The 17,606-nt window shown below is 46.6% G+C and overlaps 1 protein-coding gene across 1 annotated transcript in view; it reads right to left on the bottom strand.

The window, feature by feature from the left end:
• LOC133114194 (ankyrin repeat and fibronectin type-III domain-containing protein 1-like) overlaps positions 1-16,586 on the bottom strand; it is a 140,439-nt gene extending 123,853 nt beyond the window's left edge. Inside the window, exon 1 of the mRNA XM_061223362.1 lies at positions 16,499-16,586. The gene's annotated coding sequence lies outside the window, so the exon portion shown is untranslated. The remainder of the gene's footprint in view (positions 1-16,498) is intronic.
• Positions 16,587-17,606: the final 1,020 nt, after the last annotated feature.

The raw sequence follows: 17,606 nt of genomic DNA, 5'->3' as shown, positions 1-17,606 counted from the left end.
ACGCACCCGTCTCATCGAACCAGGTATCAATCAGGAAATAAAGCTGGAAAGCAAGGCTAAAGCTCATGACTATCTGGCAGTGTGCTAACAAAACAGGCAAGCTTATATACAGGGATAACGAGGGGAAATCAATCAGGTGTGCAGAATAAGGAAGTGAAAACAGGTGAAACAAATGAATGGGAATGAATGGGGAGAGAGAGACTACGGAAACCACAGAGGGTAACAATACATGGAAACACTAACAACTTAGACAAAATTGAGACAACAAAAAAAACAGAACCTAACAATGCTATCAATAAACCTATAATTGCACTGGCTAATGGGGCTCTGGTTAACCTAATTTTGAAACAAAATGCCATTATAAATGTGATGCAGGTTGGTTAGAAACTATTAGGGTGAGTAATACTTTTTGGAGAGCTTTTAGGACACTTTGGGCATGATTTATAAGATACTTTCATTTACAGCATGTGAATAAAACACAGGTTATTCACATTTAATAATTTTATTTACATTTTCTATCAAGAAATCAGTTTTAAAAGAAAAATAATCTTTTCTGATCATGTGTCTGGAGAAAGCGATATGCAGATGTTTTGTATTTGGAGAGATTTGGGAACACTTGAGGACATCTGGGTGCAGTTTGGGGAAACCTCATGTGGTGTCTGAATGCCTATAGTTATCTTTACCAAATATTGTACACACGTTGACATCAAGTTTGTACACAAATATAAAGTGGTTCTGGGTTGGTCATTGAATTTGAAATTGAGATATTCAGTGCTGAACTATAAAAGGAGGACACTGGTAAACCACTAACTATTACAACAAGTGTCACAGCAGACAGGGAGACTGCTGGGGGGAGAGCAGCAACAGCAGGAGAAAGATCCGGAGGCATCCCCTGGGCCAAAGAAAACCTGCCATCTCCATATCTCTACAGCGTTTACCGCCCAATACAGGTTTCTTCAGTTGTGAAAACATCTCTGCACTGCAAAGTCTCGGCCAAAAATGTGTTGGGGGGGGGTTAAGATGGAAAAAAGAGTACACACGCAAATGTATTGGTAAAATGTGATTGAGGAACTTGGGTATGTGGAGAAACCTCATGAATCTGGGTAGGTAACCTCATCAGGCATTACTCTGTGCTTTTCTACACCTTTAATGGTGCTTGAAATGGCCCAGATTGCTCTGATGAGAACAGTCCTCAGTAGTGTAGGCCTGCTGGTCCCTGTCAGCACCTGTGTGAAAAGCCATCCCCTGCTACCGCCCACTGCCAGAAAACCTCTGCCCTCCCGCAGGGAGAGCCCGGACCAACACACCCAGGTCTCTCAGCACCTCTGTTCATACACCACCCTTCAACCACACAAACACACTGTTCATACACCAACCTTCAGCCACACAAACACACTGTTCATACACCACCCTTCAACCACACAAACATACTGTTCATACACCAACCTTCAGCCACACAAACACACTGTTCATACACCACCCTCCAGCCACATGAACACACGGTTCATACACCACCCTTCAACCACACAAACACACTGTTCATACACCACCCTTCAACCACACAAACACACTGTTCATACACCACCCTCCAGCTACACAAACACACTGTTCATACACCACCCTCCAGCCACATGAACACACTGTTCATACACCACCCTTCAACCACACAAACACACTGTTCATACACCAACCTTCAGCTACACAAACACACTGTTCATACACCACCCTCCAGCTACACAAACACACTGTTCATACACCACCCTTCAACCACACAAACACACTGTTCATACACCAACCTTCAGCTACACAAACACACTGTTCATACACCACCCTCCAGCCACATGAACACACTGTTCATACACCACCCTTCAACCACACAAACACACTGTTCATACACCAACCTTCAGCTACACAAACACACTGTTCATACACCAACCTTCAGCTACACAAACACACTGTTCATACACCACCCTCCAGCTACACAAACACACTGTTCATACACCACCCTTCAACCACACAAACACACTGTTCATACACCAACCTTCAGCTACACAAACACACTGTTCATACACCACCCTCCAGCCACATGAACACACTGTTCATACACCACCCTTCAACCACACAGACACACTGTTCATACACCAACCTTCAACCACACAAACACACTGTTCATACACCACCCTCCAGCCACATGAACACACTGTTCATACACCACCCTTCAACCACACAAACACACTGTTCATACACCAACCTTCAGCTACACAAACACACTGTTCATACACCACCCTCCAGCCACATGAACACACTGTTCATACACCACCCTTCAACCACACAAACACACTGTTCATACACCACCCTTCAACCACACAAACACACTGTTCATATACCACCCTCCAGCCACACAAACACACTGTTCATACACCACCCTTCACCCACACAAACACACTGTTCATAAACCACCCTCCAGCTACACAAACACACTGTTCATACACCACCCTTCAACCACACAAACACACTGTTCATACACCACCCTCCAGCCACATGAACACAGTGTAACTGCTGATGAAACTAATGTGCTTTCTCTGGGCCTGTGCATCTGGAATAGCTGTGGTTGGGATCTTTCAGATGATACTGTACAGGCTGAGGTGTACAGGGCTGGGGACTCGGTGAAGTGTGTGTGTGCGTGTGCTTGTGTACAGATGGTACAGTCTCTTAGAGAAGCTCACAGTTTGGATTTACAGACTGAGCTGTTTCAGAGACACTGCAGGGTGGTACAGACCCAGCTGGTGAGGTTGATTGAGCTGTCAGAGACCTTGAGGGCAGGAGCAGCCTGAGGCAGGGTGGATGGCCGGGCACAACACACTCATCTGAATTCAATCACCACTCTAAGGACCATCAGTCACCACCCTGCTCTACAGAACAGAACTGTTCAACACACAAGATGAAAACTTTAATATGGGCCCCGGTGGGGGCAATGTAGAGAAAGAGAGAAAGAAAAGAAAGAAACAGAATAAAGACTAAATAATGACTGCTATCTGCTCTGCATCTCATGTTCAATTTTTCATTCATTATGAACTGGAATCAATAGCAGGGTGGAGGGAGCAGCCGTCTGACCCCGTGATCGGGGGAGCTGCAGTGAAGGAGTGCAGAGGGACGGAGGGTAAAGGCAGAAAGAAGGAAGGAAGGAACGGGGGGCAGAGCCGTTATTTGCTCTCATTAGCGCTTTTCTCATCCCGTCTCGGTGATCCCCGAAGCAAGCGCTCCCGGCCGGCCTGCCAGCGCCCCTCCGTCCGCGGGAAGAACAGGGGGATGAATGCGAGCGAGAGAGGGGAGGGGGTCGACGCGGCGGGGCGAGGGCTCCCTCTAAATACCTAATGAGGGCCCGTTTCACTCAGTTACCGTCGGCAACCGACGGGCCAACAGGAAGAATCCGCCGGCCATTATAAGCGTGTGAGCGTGTGGGCGCTGCACGTTTGTGTCATTTTTCTTTCTGGAACATTCCCTCCACCCACCCCCCTGAGTAGTCAAGTACAGGGAAAGCTCTTAGGAAAGGGGTCCTTTGTCTCAAGTTCTTTTGGCCGTAATTGATACGGCCCTCGATTGGCCTTCAGGACGGAGAGGGAAGAAGATGGAGAGGGAGAGAAAGGGAAAGAAAGGAGATGAACGGAGGAGAAGACACATTTGGTCGTGGGAGGAATGCTGTGGAAACATCATTTCTACAGTACACTAAAACTGAGTTCCAAAGTCTGTTCAAATACTACATAAATATCCCTTCAGATCAAAGTAGTCACTCCTTGTATTACAATTCAAATGTGTGGAGATATACGATGTTACAATAAACACGGGCAGCCTTTTGAAATCAAATATGTGCTGAAAATAGATCTCATTTCTTCAAGGTTTTCCTTTTTTCCCCCCAAAAAAGGATGTCAGGTTAAAAAAAACACCATGTACGTACCTTCTCACACCCACAAACATACGTGTCATGAAAAGAAACGCATCCCACATACATGTGAGCAGCTGCTGGCTGACAGCTAGCGCTACAGCGGGAAGGCCGTTTCCTCGGCCCATTTAAGGGAGGGTTTCTCAGACCGTGGGTGATTGAGCGGAGATGAAGGCTCCCCCACGGAAGCCGTGCTCCCGCTTGCCTGCTCTCCTGCCCGGGCGATGACGGGCGCCTGAGTCACGCGGGGTGACTCACCGCCGGCCTGAAGGACCTGCCGGGCTAACGCTCGGGCCCCCGGGCCTGCCGCGGCCCCCGGAGGGACCCCTGCCCCTGCTGCTTCCATCACAGCGCCGCTGCCCCAGGACACGGCACCAGGCTCCGCTGCACAGCGCCGCCCCGGTCTGAGCTGGGCCACGCGGGCTCCTGTTGTCTCGGATCGCCATCTGGTGGCCGACACTGAGAACTGCAGCCAGTTGAACGGCTAGAATTGGAGATATGATGATATATAATGGCAGAAAATATCAGGATAACCCCTGTGCATTTCTCGTTTCTGAGGTTTGAAGCTGTAGGACCGTACTCCCTTCTGTGCTCTCTGACTCTCTTCCTGCAGCAGAGGGAGGGATTTTATCAACAGTTTGCATAAAGTGACAGTGGAGGTACATTTTTGTTCTTCAAGGATCACGTTTCCCAAATGTACCCTGATCCTGATGTATAGTATTGGCTACAAATTAGTGACTATATATTGCTGGCTCACAATTTTAGCAATTTTTTTGGCGGCTAGTACAATTTTATAGGTTTATAGCATTTGTACCTTGCCATGTATGACTGATCTGTCTGTAGATTGGAGAGATCTGTCTAGATCGGAGAGATCTGTCTGTCGCTCTGACAGATCTGTCTGTAGATACGAGAGAGCTGTCTATAGATCTGAGGGATCTTTCTGTAGATCGGAGAAATCTGTCTGTAGCTGTGAGCAATCTGCCTGTAGCTCTGAATGATCTTGTCTGTAGCTGTGAGTGATCTGTCTGTAGCTGTGAGTGATCTGTCTGTAGCCGTGAACGATCTGTCTGAAGCTGTGAGTGATCTGTCTGTAGCTGTGAGCAATCTGCCTGTAGCTCTGAATGATCTTGTCTGTAGCTGTGAGTGATCTGTCTGTAGCACTGAACGATCTGTCTGTAGCTGAGTGATCTGTCTGTAGCTCTGAATTATCTGTCTGTAGCTGTGAGCGATCTGTCTGTAGCTCTGAGTGATCTGTCTGTAGCTGTGAGCGATCTGTCTGTAGCTCTGAGTGATCTGTCTGTAGCTGTGAGCGATCTGTCTGTAGCTGTGAGCGATCTGTCTGTAGCTGTGAGCGATCTGTCTGTAGCTGCAAGCGATCTGTCTGTAGCTGTGAGCGATCTGTCTGTAGCTGCGAGCAGGCCGCATTGTGTTCAATACCTATCGACTGGCCTCAGAAGAGTGGGAGCGGCAGAGCCAGAGAGCTTTCCGATATCCGCCCGGCAGGCAGAGAGAGAGCCACTACAGAGCCGGCATTCTCAGCTCTAAATCCAGCCTCAGAGCGTGTCCACAGCCCTGCCGCTGTCAGCAGAGGGACAGAGATAAACGGCTTCAGTCCCCGGCTCCAGGACAGACCAAACACAACATCCACCACACCGCTGCTCCCCACAGCCTGCTGCTGAAAGCGCCGGCTCCACCCTACCGCTGATGTCATCTCACCAGCCCTTCCTGCAGCAGAGAGCACCTGCAGAACTCAACTGGAGCTGAACTGGCCTGGTCGTTGTGATGCGTTTTCTTCTTGCGTTTATCGTGTAATACCGTAATAACATTGTGCGACGCACAGAAGTGTAATTCCTTCGAAGGAAAGGGAGAGGCGGAGAGGGAAAGCATTGCAGGAGGGAGGGAGGGGACTGAAAGAGGATAGAGGAAAGGAGAGAGGGAGGGAAGGAGGACTGGGAGAGGCTCGTTAAGCAGCTGAATCCAGTAGGCATCAGCAGGTGATATTTCATCAGACAGACAGTCATTGGCCTCTCCCTCATTGACTGATCTTTTATTCCCTCCAGAGGTTTTCAGCGCACGTGTCCCTGCTTCTGATTGGCACTTTACTGTACATCACTCTGGATAAGAGCGTCTGCTAAATGACTAAACCGCGATGAAATGTTTCTTCAGCATTCCTCAGCATTTTCTAATCAGAACAAATCATCAAATCAAAATGTACTCGTATAGCACATTTCCCAAACAGTAGTCTCAATATGCTTACACATAAAACCCAGGCTTCAACCCCCCCACAAGCACAAGCCACAAGAGTAAAAGTGGCAAGGGAGGAAACCTTGGGAGGAACCAGAATGAAGGTGGGGGGGGGTCCATCCTTCTCTGCGTGCGGGTTTTAATGACAAACACGGTCAGTCAGTCAATGTTCACATTAATGAAATTGGCTGCGACTAGGTGACAGTTGGGCATCTCAGGCAATAGGCAGGGCCAGGCGGTGACGGACGGGAGGGGCAGGAGCACCAAAAAAAAAGTATCTCACAAAACGTATCAGCCCAAATACTACATTTAAAACTGTAAAGTTACTCCCATAATCTCCAGGCTCCATCAGATTAAACCTGTATACTGGTATTCATAAGACTTTCCAATAGAACCAGGGAGGAATCGCACACACAAATGTGAAAATTAAATTCAAGAAACTTCTGATATTTCCCTTTGACATCATAGCATACATGAACAACAGTATTATAACAGCCGTGCACGAAGCATCTATAAAGCATTATAAAAGGGTCAATAAAGTATATATGATAACATCAGAGCCAGAGACATATTTTTAGGTATGTGTATCAAACACGCACACAGACACGCGCACACACTCCTTCCTCGCCTAATTTCTCACGCATCACAGCGAAGAAGAGAAGAAACAGGCTGCCATTACTGTGTGACAGGATTCAAACTATGAACAGAAAAATTTGTTCAAAGACAACACACAAAACTGGAATCCTCTGAAGCTGTGAAATTCACTAAGCCGACTCAGCAACAGTAGAGACACGCACGCCCGCACGCAAACACACACACGCGCACACAGAGCGCACACCCACACACAAACACACAAACACACAGTGCGTGCGCACACACACACACACACACAGTGCACACACACAATGCACACACACACGCACACCTACACATGCACACACACACAGCGCATGCACACACACACACACAGCGCATGCACACACACACACAGCGCACGCACACACACACAGCGCATGCACACGCACACACACACAGCGCACGCACACACACACACACACAATGCACGCACACACACACACACTCAGCGCACGCACAAACACACACACACACACATGCGTGCACAGATACAACCACTCATATACACAGACACATACACCCACACACACCTACACACACTGCATGAATGCACACACACACAGATGCAAAGACACATACACCCACACACAACCACAAATACGCACACACACACAGAAACATGGCCACACGCACACACAGACACACACTCAGATACACACACACGGTGACACAGACAGTCTCACTCTCCCCCTCTCTCACACACTGCCTCTCTCTCCTCTCTCACACACTGCCTCTCTCTCCTCTCTCACACACTGCCTCTCTCTCCTCTCTCACACACTGTCGCTCACACACTGCCTCTCTCTCCTCTCTCACACACTTTCTCTCACACACTGCCTCTCTCTCCTCTCTCACACACTCTCTCACACACTGCCTCTCTCTCCTCTCTCACACACTGTCTCTCTCTCCTCTCTCACACACTGTCTCTCACACACTGCCTCTCTCTCCTCTCTCACACACTGTCTCTCACACACTGTCGCAGTGAGAATAATGGCTCAGCAGAGGAGATTAAACTTTACGAGCCGTCCTAAAGGAGCAGTTGAGCTTTTTTTTTAACGACCTGCTTTCCAAGGGCATAGCCCCGGTGTAAATTTTGGGGGGAGATTTGGGGGCTTTGAGAATTGAACCAGCATGGCCTTTCTTGACCCAACTGAACTAGCGATAGAAGAGGAGCACACATTATGTCCTATGGAGGATTAATAACCTAAATGCTTTCTGAGAAACTGATTTTTACATGTCCTTGCGGTATGGTATTGCCCCTTCACGATTCACCGGAGACTATTTAGCTCTTAGTTGACCAGCAGTAACTCAGCTATGGCCTGCAAGCTATGGCCTGCAAGCAAGCTATAGCTTATGAGTTCTGGATTTTCCAGAACAGACTGTGAGGGCTCAATGCTAAAAATGTTTTCCAATCTAGGAGCATAATAGTGCATCCAAATTGGCGGATGTGCTCTTCAATTATGCTCTTAAATATACCTAAATTAGATATAATAGGTACACATTTAAAAGAATGTGGGCAGACTGTAGCGTAGTGGTGAAGGTAAATGACTGGGACAAACAAGGTCGGTGGTTCTAATCCCGGTGCAGCCGTTGGGCCCTTGAGCAAGGCCCTTAACCCTGCATTGCTCCGGGGGAGGATTGTCTCCTGCTTAGTCTAATCAACTGTATGTCACTCTGGATAAGAGCGTCTGCCAAATGCCAATAATAATGTAAAAAGATGATTTGTTTTAATTTCTAACAAGATAAAGTTGGCTTCCCAACTCTCCTCTAAAGCTGAAAACTGCACACGAATGGAAGCTGCGTAGCTACTGGGAGTCAGTGACTGAAAGGACGCAGGATAGCTAATGAAAATGACAAGCTATCGGCCAAAGAATGATTGCCATTTCACTGAGCGGACCGGTCCATCTTATCTACCGCTTTTCAATCGGTTTGGAGAATGCGACGTGAATACGAGACGGGCGCTAGCGAGACCTCACAACGGGAGAAGTTCTCGGGCAATGACGCCCAGCCAAATCCCCAGAAACAGGAAATTTGTTTCAGTGATTAAGTGATTATGTTCCCTGCCAAAGAGGCTTTCTTGTGCCAGTGCTGATGTCAGATGTTGTTCATCAGTCTCAATGTTATTTTCAGCATCCCCACTATTCCCATCTGAAAAAAACACAGCCACTTTTGGCACCTTCGGGGCTAGTTGTAAAACTTAGCCTGTGCTCTTAGTCAAAGTAACAGTTTACATTTATTTTTTATGTGCATTCCTAAGGTCAGTTTATAGTCCGGTGACAGAGCAACGAATGTCGCTGGTTTATACTCCGGGAGACGGGATACTTTTTGTTAAGGACAAAGACCACAGTCAACAGCGGGCAACAATTAAACTTTGACTGTTCACGTTCTGCCATTTCAGTCCAGCTACACCATCACTGGACCATGAACTAGCCAGTTACTTTTCATATGCATGGACTGTATATAGCTGGATATGTACTGAAACAGTTCCGGTAAAGCACCTAGCTGAATGTATACTCGCAGCGGGTTAAGATGATGGATGGATGGAATTTGATAGGATTTTGATATTGTACACTCAGAGTATTTTAAGGTTGTCTGTCATTTTAACTGCCCTGTATTTTAGTTTTTCTGTGTTTGGACGTGAAAGCTTTGAAGCTCAATATCTCAAAACTACTCAGAAGGAACACAGATAGAACCTTATAATTCCACGCACAGTCCGTAAAACCTTCAGCCTTCTCAAACCAGGATTAGAGAAGAGTGCAGAGGAGATCCATAATCATATCAGACATGGTAATAAACATCCATACCTCATAGGCCACGTGAAACGCTTCCAGAAAAGAAAAGTCACCACTGATATCTATTGGGTCTTGATTAGACTGCAGATCAGCAGAACGATCATGGCTTCCATCATGTGAAGTGTTTTATTCAGTCACATGGAAACTGTATGACCTTGCTGCTGATCAGTAGTCTTATCAACACCCAACAGATAACAGTGGAGACTTTTTCCCCCAGAAGTATTTAATGCGGCCTCTGAAGTTTGGATGTTTCAGACCGCATCAGGTATAATTCAGGAGGAAAAGAAAAGCAATACATCACATGGTGGAAACAATCATGATTGCATTCAATAATTATTATTGAGGTATATCGCTCCCCCCCCGCACTCTGACACACACACACACACACACAACACATACGTACAGCACTCAAGTACACACACACACAACACTGACAGACACACACACACACACACACAACACATACGTACAGCACTCAAGTACACACACACACAACACTGAGAGACACACACACACTCACACACACACACACACACACAACACATACGTACAGCACTCAAGTACACACACACACAACACTGACAGACACACACACACTCACACACACACACACACACACAACACATACGTACAGCACTCAAGTACACACACACACAACACTGACAGACACACACACACTCACACACACACACAACACATACGTACAGCACTCAAGTACACACACACACAACACTGACAGACACACACACACTCACACACACACACACACACACACAACACATACGTACAGCACTCAAGTACACACACACACAACACTGACAGACACACAAACACTCTCACTCACACACACACACAACACATACGTACAGCACTCAAGTACACACACACACACACACACACAACACTCATGTACACACACACACACACCCCACTGACAGATACACAGGCACACATGCACACACAGAACACAGACGCATACACAGAACACTCATGTACACACACACTCAAAAACACACACACACGACACTCACACACAGCACATACGCATAGGCACAACACTCATGTACGCACACACACACATACAACACTCATGTACACACACTCACACACACACACAACACATACAAACAACAATCATGTACACACACATAACACTGACAGGCAGACATACACACAATGTACACACACACCCACACAAACTCACACACAACGCATACGCAAAACACTCATGTACACACACACTCAGAAACACACACACATACGTATACTCACACAGACAAACACACTGTACAACACACACACACACAACACACAACATAAACACAACGCAACAAGTGAGAGAACAGACCCAACAGACGTGCAGATCTCAAAGACTGTAATCCTAAAGAAATATTTTTCTAATACTTCTGAGAACAAGCCCACAAGAAGCTAAAGTAAGATGCTAAACCGAAGAAAGTGGCAGGTTTTTGGCATGGAAGAGGAGGGGGAAAAGCTGAAATGCAATATAGCTGAAACCAACTGAAAGAAAATTCCGGAAAGCAATGAGAGATAACCGGTTTACTCCAGATAGCGGGGGCCTCTGCACAGGGCCAGGGCTCTCAGGAAGACACACTCTACAATAGGGTTCATGAATTGACTTTAACTTATGTAGGTGTTAACATGAAAGAATGGATGACAAATACATTAATTAAGCATGAAATTAATGCTTCATTAGCTGCATTTGTTAACTAGCTAACATATTTGCTATGCTATTCATACATTAGAAAACCATAGGCTGAACTTATAATTAGTTAACCATTAACAAATACGTGAACTGAATTTTTCATTCCAATATGAATTGGCAATAACTAATGTAGTTATTAACATGAATGAATTATGCACAGATACATTAAGCTGTACAGATTAACTTCTCAGTAGTAGTTAGTTCCAGTAGTAGTTCAAATTCATGGAGCCTTGTAAAGTGTTACCCTCACAACTGTAAAACAAGAGTGTGACAGGAATGTTACTCATGGAGACAAAACATTGCCTGTATGTCTGTGAACACCAAAATAAGCATAATTATGCTTTCCCCAAAAACATTATGAATGACAATTTAAAATAATTGAAGCCTGGAATCAATTTTATGAACCACAAGACAAATGTTTGCTTGAGTGTGCCAATCGCTCCTAGTCACATTGTTTACATGAACTAATGCACTGATTATAATGCAGAGTTCTGGTTCATTCAATGTTAAATAAATGAATTAACTAAATTAATTAAAATTCAGTTCATTCACTAAAAACTTTCACAGAGCTTTGCCACAGCAGGGCATTTTGCAATGTTTGAACTCAATTTGAATTCATTCCATGAACTGACTGAGCTGAAATGTAACTGAGCCGCCATCCGTAGTGGCTTGTGAGCTGAAAATAGACTGCTCTCGACCTGCTTTCAGTCATTTCCCTTGATTAAGAGTACAGCAATTAATTCACAAAATACCATCAGCGATAATCAGTTCTCCTCAAACAGGCTTTTTATGCCAGTCATATTTTAATCTGCATCACTGTGCACATGGTATTGCCATTACCTAAAAACAGGGATATGCATAGGCGCATATTTAAAACTTGGAGAAAATGCTATTCATGACAAAGAAAAGGCAATGTGCATTTGTATGCATAATGATGAATAATGTAATATTTTGTTGCAAGGGCATTGCAACACGAGTGGGATTAAATTTTAACAAAGCAGGCCACTATGAGACAGGATGTTCTTTAGCCCTGCCCAGGGTTCACTGCAGTGCTCATATAGGCTAGTAAATGGTAAATGGTTGGCATTTATATAGCGCCTTTATCCAAAGCGCTGTACAATTGACCCATTCATACACACACTCACACACTGATGGCGATTGGCTGCCACGCAAAGGTGAACTGCCCCGTTACGAAATGTATTTACGAACATCATGGAACATACAGTACTTACGTGATTCGTAAAATACCATGCAAATACATAATTTAATGGTTTGTTCATGTTAATTACTGCAATCCTTTGTCATTAATCCTTATTATCACGTCTCCCTGACGGACGACGCATCCACACACATACACTGTCCTCCGGAACCTGTTTTCTGACAGAAGCTTGTGAAAAGCCTATTATGGGAGCCTGGTCACACCGACGCCACGGACCTGACAGGCACCTCAGAAGCTGTCACTCATGGCAGTGCCTGCCTCAATCACGGCACTGCGTGGAGAATAATCACCAATCACAAACATCTTTACCGAACAACAGCCCGCCCCAGGGAGTCAGACAGGCCTCCTTTGTGTTTTAATGAGCTGCCGCTAAGAACCCAGCGCCAGTCAAAAATACTTTTGCTTTGCCCTCTACTGCATCCTGCCATCCTCTTTCCAAATATCTCGTTGAAAAAAAATGTATATGAAAACACAATGACAGCAATGTCCTATGGTATTGTTATTTGTCTATTTGGGATTTAATGGGTTTAATTGGGATTTTCAAGTGTATGTGTATAGAGTATTTTACCAAACGTGAACATCAAGCTTAAGATTGCTGTATCATAAAAGGCAGTTCATGTTCAGAAGAACTGGCAGCTTCCAATTCTTCCGAGGTCGACCGGTGTGTAAGGAGTGATGTCACTGAAGGCTCAGGAGCAGGTAGAAGGGTGTGGCTGAAGATACAGTCCTCGATCAAAGAATAACGGCTTCTGCTGCTCAGCGACGAAACGCTCTTGGTCTTCTGTCACCCAAACATGCAGCCACATGCCTCAATAACAAAATTATGTCCAGGAAGTGATGAACAGGGCACTGGTGGGATCGATGTTCTCGTATCACATCTTCAATCCCAGCTCGTTTTACAACACGGTTCCAGACCACAACAAAGGTTGTTTCCGGAAACAGCTACAGGGTGGCTGGATTTTTGTTGACCAACAAAGATCACCCAATATGGATGTCAATCAATATTAAAGCTGACAGTCTACACATTAGCCTTATATTCTTTATTTAATTTCAAATCCGGAGTACAGAGCCAAAACAACAGAAACTGCGCGACTGTCCGGATACTTACGGTCTGCACTGAGTATGGGCCAAAGGATTTTCACGCTTGGAAATGGTCACTATCTCTGGGACGTCCAGAAGCTGCCACTGTTCAAGAACAGCAGACAAGGCCGAGCGGTCCGTTTCTGTTAGCACAGCCACACGGACAGAACTTCCTGTGGTACCACCGAGGCGGCACGGATGGTGCGGTGGGTAGCACTGCCACCTCACAGCCTTGCCTATTGCCTATTGCCTATTGCCTATTGCCTATTGCCTATTGCCTATTGCCTATTGCCTATTGCCTATTGCCTATTGCCTATTGCCTATTGCCTATTGCCTATTGCACATAACTCTCATTCGCGTTTATCCAGACACTCGATGCGTACCATGTCATGTGATTCCTCCAGTACCATTAGCACTTTTACGCATAAAGGCATTGAAGAGAGCTGTTTTTTGACACTGACTCACTGGGCACTTCATTAGGTAATGTCACGTCCCCCGCCCCCTCATGCCTGTTATTTCCTGATTTCCCCGTTTTATGTATTTTCCAAGTTCCATGTTCTGTGTCATGTTTTCCTGTCACATCCCGTGCCCCTGCATCTTAGTTCGGTTCCTTGTTTCTCTATTTCTATGCATTTTCTAGTCTGTTTCTAGTCACGCACTTACGTGTTTCCGAATGTGTTATCACATTCACTTCAATCCCATTGTGTCTCATTGCCTGTATATATATTCCTTCTGTTTGGGAAGAGGCAGCATGCAGGAATACGTTCAAGTCACATGTGCAGAAATACATTTTAAAAAATAGTAATAGAATAGAAAAAAGTAATAGAAAAACTAGAGCTAGCTCCACAGAATAAGATGAAATGGAAGCTGAGGTAGAAGCTCTCTGACCCAAACTGAAGGTTCAGCACCAAGGCTAAACCCGGTATAAATTCATTCCGGAAAGTTGAATTCTTAGAAACTCAGAAACTCTCACTTGTAGCCATTTTATGCAAACCTCAAGCTCCAAGGTCAATCTTCTGAGCACTTCCATTTTCTCACAATCTCTCTGAAGCTGAGTTTATACAGAATCAAGCCCCAAAGAGCTCAGAGATTAGCCAAAGTTTGCGGGTCTGCCCCGCCCAGTTTCAGAGCTGTTTTAGTCTTCTCGTGACATGCTCCATATTAATTTTACAACACAAACAGCCACCATAGCAAACAGGCCAATCCAAAAAAACAACACCCCTGTTCAAACACGACAACATCACTGTCGCTGTACATAATTTGGCTTTGTGTTGCAGTCGTTCACGTAAACCATGCACCTTTGTGCTTGAAAGGCCTTGTTTCCCACATTTCTCTATTCAAACGAGGACTTTTTTCTGTCTGAGGACAACGCTGGGATGCACTGACAGAGGGTGAGGGGCTCCGAGAGAGCTTGCCCCCAGGAATTAGCCCGGCACCTCTGTGTTGTACCACATCAAAATCAGCCCAGGGCCTTCGGCATAATCCCGCTGCTCTGTTTCGACAACAAAGGACAGGGGCTTTGTTAAGGCCGATTCACACTTTGGCAACAAAGTGTGCAACGTGTCCGCGGACAAAAATGTATGCAAATTCAACAGCTTTGACTGTTTTTCAAACCGATACTTTTGTGCGTCGGCGACAGGGGTCCTGTACCTGCAGATTTTTGAAAGGTGAGGATACTAGCTTACCCGGCTACTCATTTTTATGAATGAAGACTTTCTGCTTGCATAGCCAGCTAGCAGAATGGACGGGTTTATGGAGAAGCCGGTTGCTATAGTAACAACGCGCCCTATCGCTGAACCATCAATGCAAAGCGTCACGGGACACTGTTCTGTGCAGACACTGTTGAGTGTGAACATTTTTGTCGTCCGATACTTTGTCGCCGGAGCATAAATCAGCTTCAATTCAGAGCGCAAGCTTTCCACGAGATGGGAGAGAGAGTAGGAGATGGAGAGAATTCATAAATGAGTATCAAGGACGCTACTCAATAGAGCTGTAATGGCGACAGGTTGCAAGGGACCTGACAGCTCAGCAGAGAAATGGTTGAAAAGCCTGGCGCTCATACATAATGCAGTATAGCGGTGATTGAGAAGGAGTTTTTATGAGCAAAGACAGACAGACGTACCAAAGACCTTTTCACAGCAAGGCTGACAGGGAAGTAAAACGCTCGCAGTGTGCGTGAATGAAAGACAGCCAACCAAAGGAAATTACTGTCACTTGTACGTTTTTCTCTCCGAGACAAACACATCAACACACCCCTCTGATTACGCCAGGAAATCTCATCAAAGCGTCTGCACCACTTCACAACATCAACAGTTTACTCTCAGCCCCGGTAGGTGGGATCACCTCAATATTAGCGGTTGGGAAGTTAAAGAAAGTTATGTGAAAGTAACAGACAGCACATTGGCTGCTCAGAGCATGTAGGCATAGCAACAGAGCAGGGCAGTGCAGAGCCCTGGGCTGGCTATATCACGCCTGTTCCTCTTCTACAGTCCATCACACCACAGACCAGCTTTCAAACCGGCCCAAACCAGCTCAAACCAGCCTAATCCTCTACAGGAAACAGACCGAGGAAAACCCAAGGTTCCTTCCTTCCCTCAGTGAATCCTCGAATTCAGCGACTTTTAGAACTACAAAACTAACAGCGACAGATTACGGAACTAGCCAGCTCAAGAACATAGATACCGATACATGTTTTATCAGAATATGTTCAAAACAAACTGCCCGCGAAGGCGTCTGTACACATTGTCTGCGGATGGCTGAGCTGAACCCGCAGGCCGACCTGCTGTTCGCCGGTATGGAGGAAAGTAGCGCGGGCACTGAGGAACTCTGGGAGGTGGCGAGAGGGGAAAACAGGAAGTGGGACTCACAAACTTCCTCTTGAGCTTGCTCTTGCTGCTGCGGAAGGTCCTGCCCTCGGCCGGGGGGCCGGGGGGCTCCGGCCGGCCCAGGTGCTCGTCCATGGAGAGGCTCTTCTGCAGGTCCTTGGCCCTGATGCGGAAATGGGAGAGGGGCGACTGAGAGCGGGGGCGCACCCCCCCGCACAGCTCCATCCCCTCTCTGAGAGAGAGCGCCTCACCTGAGGGAGAGAGAGAGAGGGAGGGAGGGAGAGAGAGAGGGGGGGAGAGAGAGAGAGAGGAGAGAGAGGAAGGGAGGGGGGGAGAGAGAGGGGGGGAGAGAGAGAGAGGAGAGAGAGGAAGGGAGGGGGGGAGAGAGAGAGGGGGGGGAGAGAGAGAGAGGGGGAGAGGGAGAGGGAGAGAGAGAGAGGGGGAGAGAGAGAGAGGAGAGAGAGGAGAGAGAGAGGGGGAGAGAGAGAGAGAGAGAGAGAGGGGGGAGGAGAGAGAGGGAGGGAGAGAGGAGAGAGAGGGAGAGAGAGGGGGGAGAGAGAGAGAGGGAGAGAGAGGAGAGAGAGAGGAGAGAGAGAGGGAGAGAGAGAGGAGAGAGAGAGAGGGAGGGAGAGAGGCGAGAGAGAGGGAGAGAGAGAGGGAGAGAGAGACAGAGAGAGGGAGAGAGAGGGGGAGAGAGGGAGAGAGAGAGGGAGAGACAGAGAGAGGGGGGAGAGAGGGAGAGAGAGGGAGAGAGAGAGGAGAGAGAGAAGGAGAGAGAGAGGGAGGGGGAGAGAGAGGAGAGGGAAAGGGAGAGAGAGAGGGAGAGAAAGAGAGAGAGGGAGAGAGGAAGAGAGGAAGAGAGAAAAAGAGGGAGAGAGGGAGAGAGAGTGGGTTAACAGCTTTATTATGACACTACAAAACCATCAGAAAACATCACATCATATCAAGAAAAGAAAGAGAGAGAGAGAGAGAGAGAGAGAGAGAGAGAGAGAGAGAGAGAGAGAGAGAGAGAGAGAGAGAGAGATGCTGGTATGCCACTGTTTTTAGTTTTTTGTATTGTTACTATGATTGTTTGTTGTTGTTGAAACCACCAAGTTCAACCCTGATGAGGCATAGAGTCATCGTGCACAACCCAGCCATAGAGGCCAGC

Source organism: Conger conger, chromosome 16 (assembly GCF_963514075.1).
Source record: "Conger conger chromosome 16, fConCon1.1, whole genome shotgun sequence".
Classification (NCBI taxonomy): domain Eukaryota; kingdom Metazoa; phylum Chordata; class Actinopteri; order Anguilliformes; family Congridae; genus Conger; species Conger conger.
Note: the sequence above shows the minus strand (reverse complement) of the source record. Positions and strands in the feature narration are given on the sequence as shown.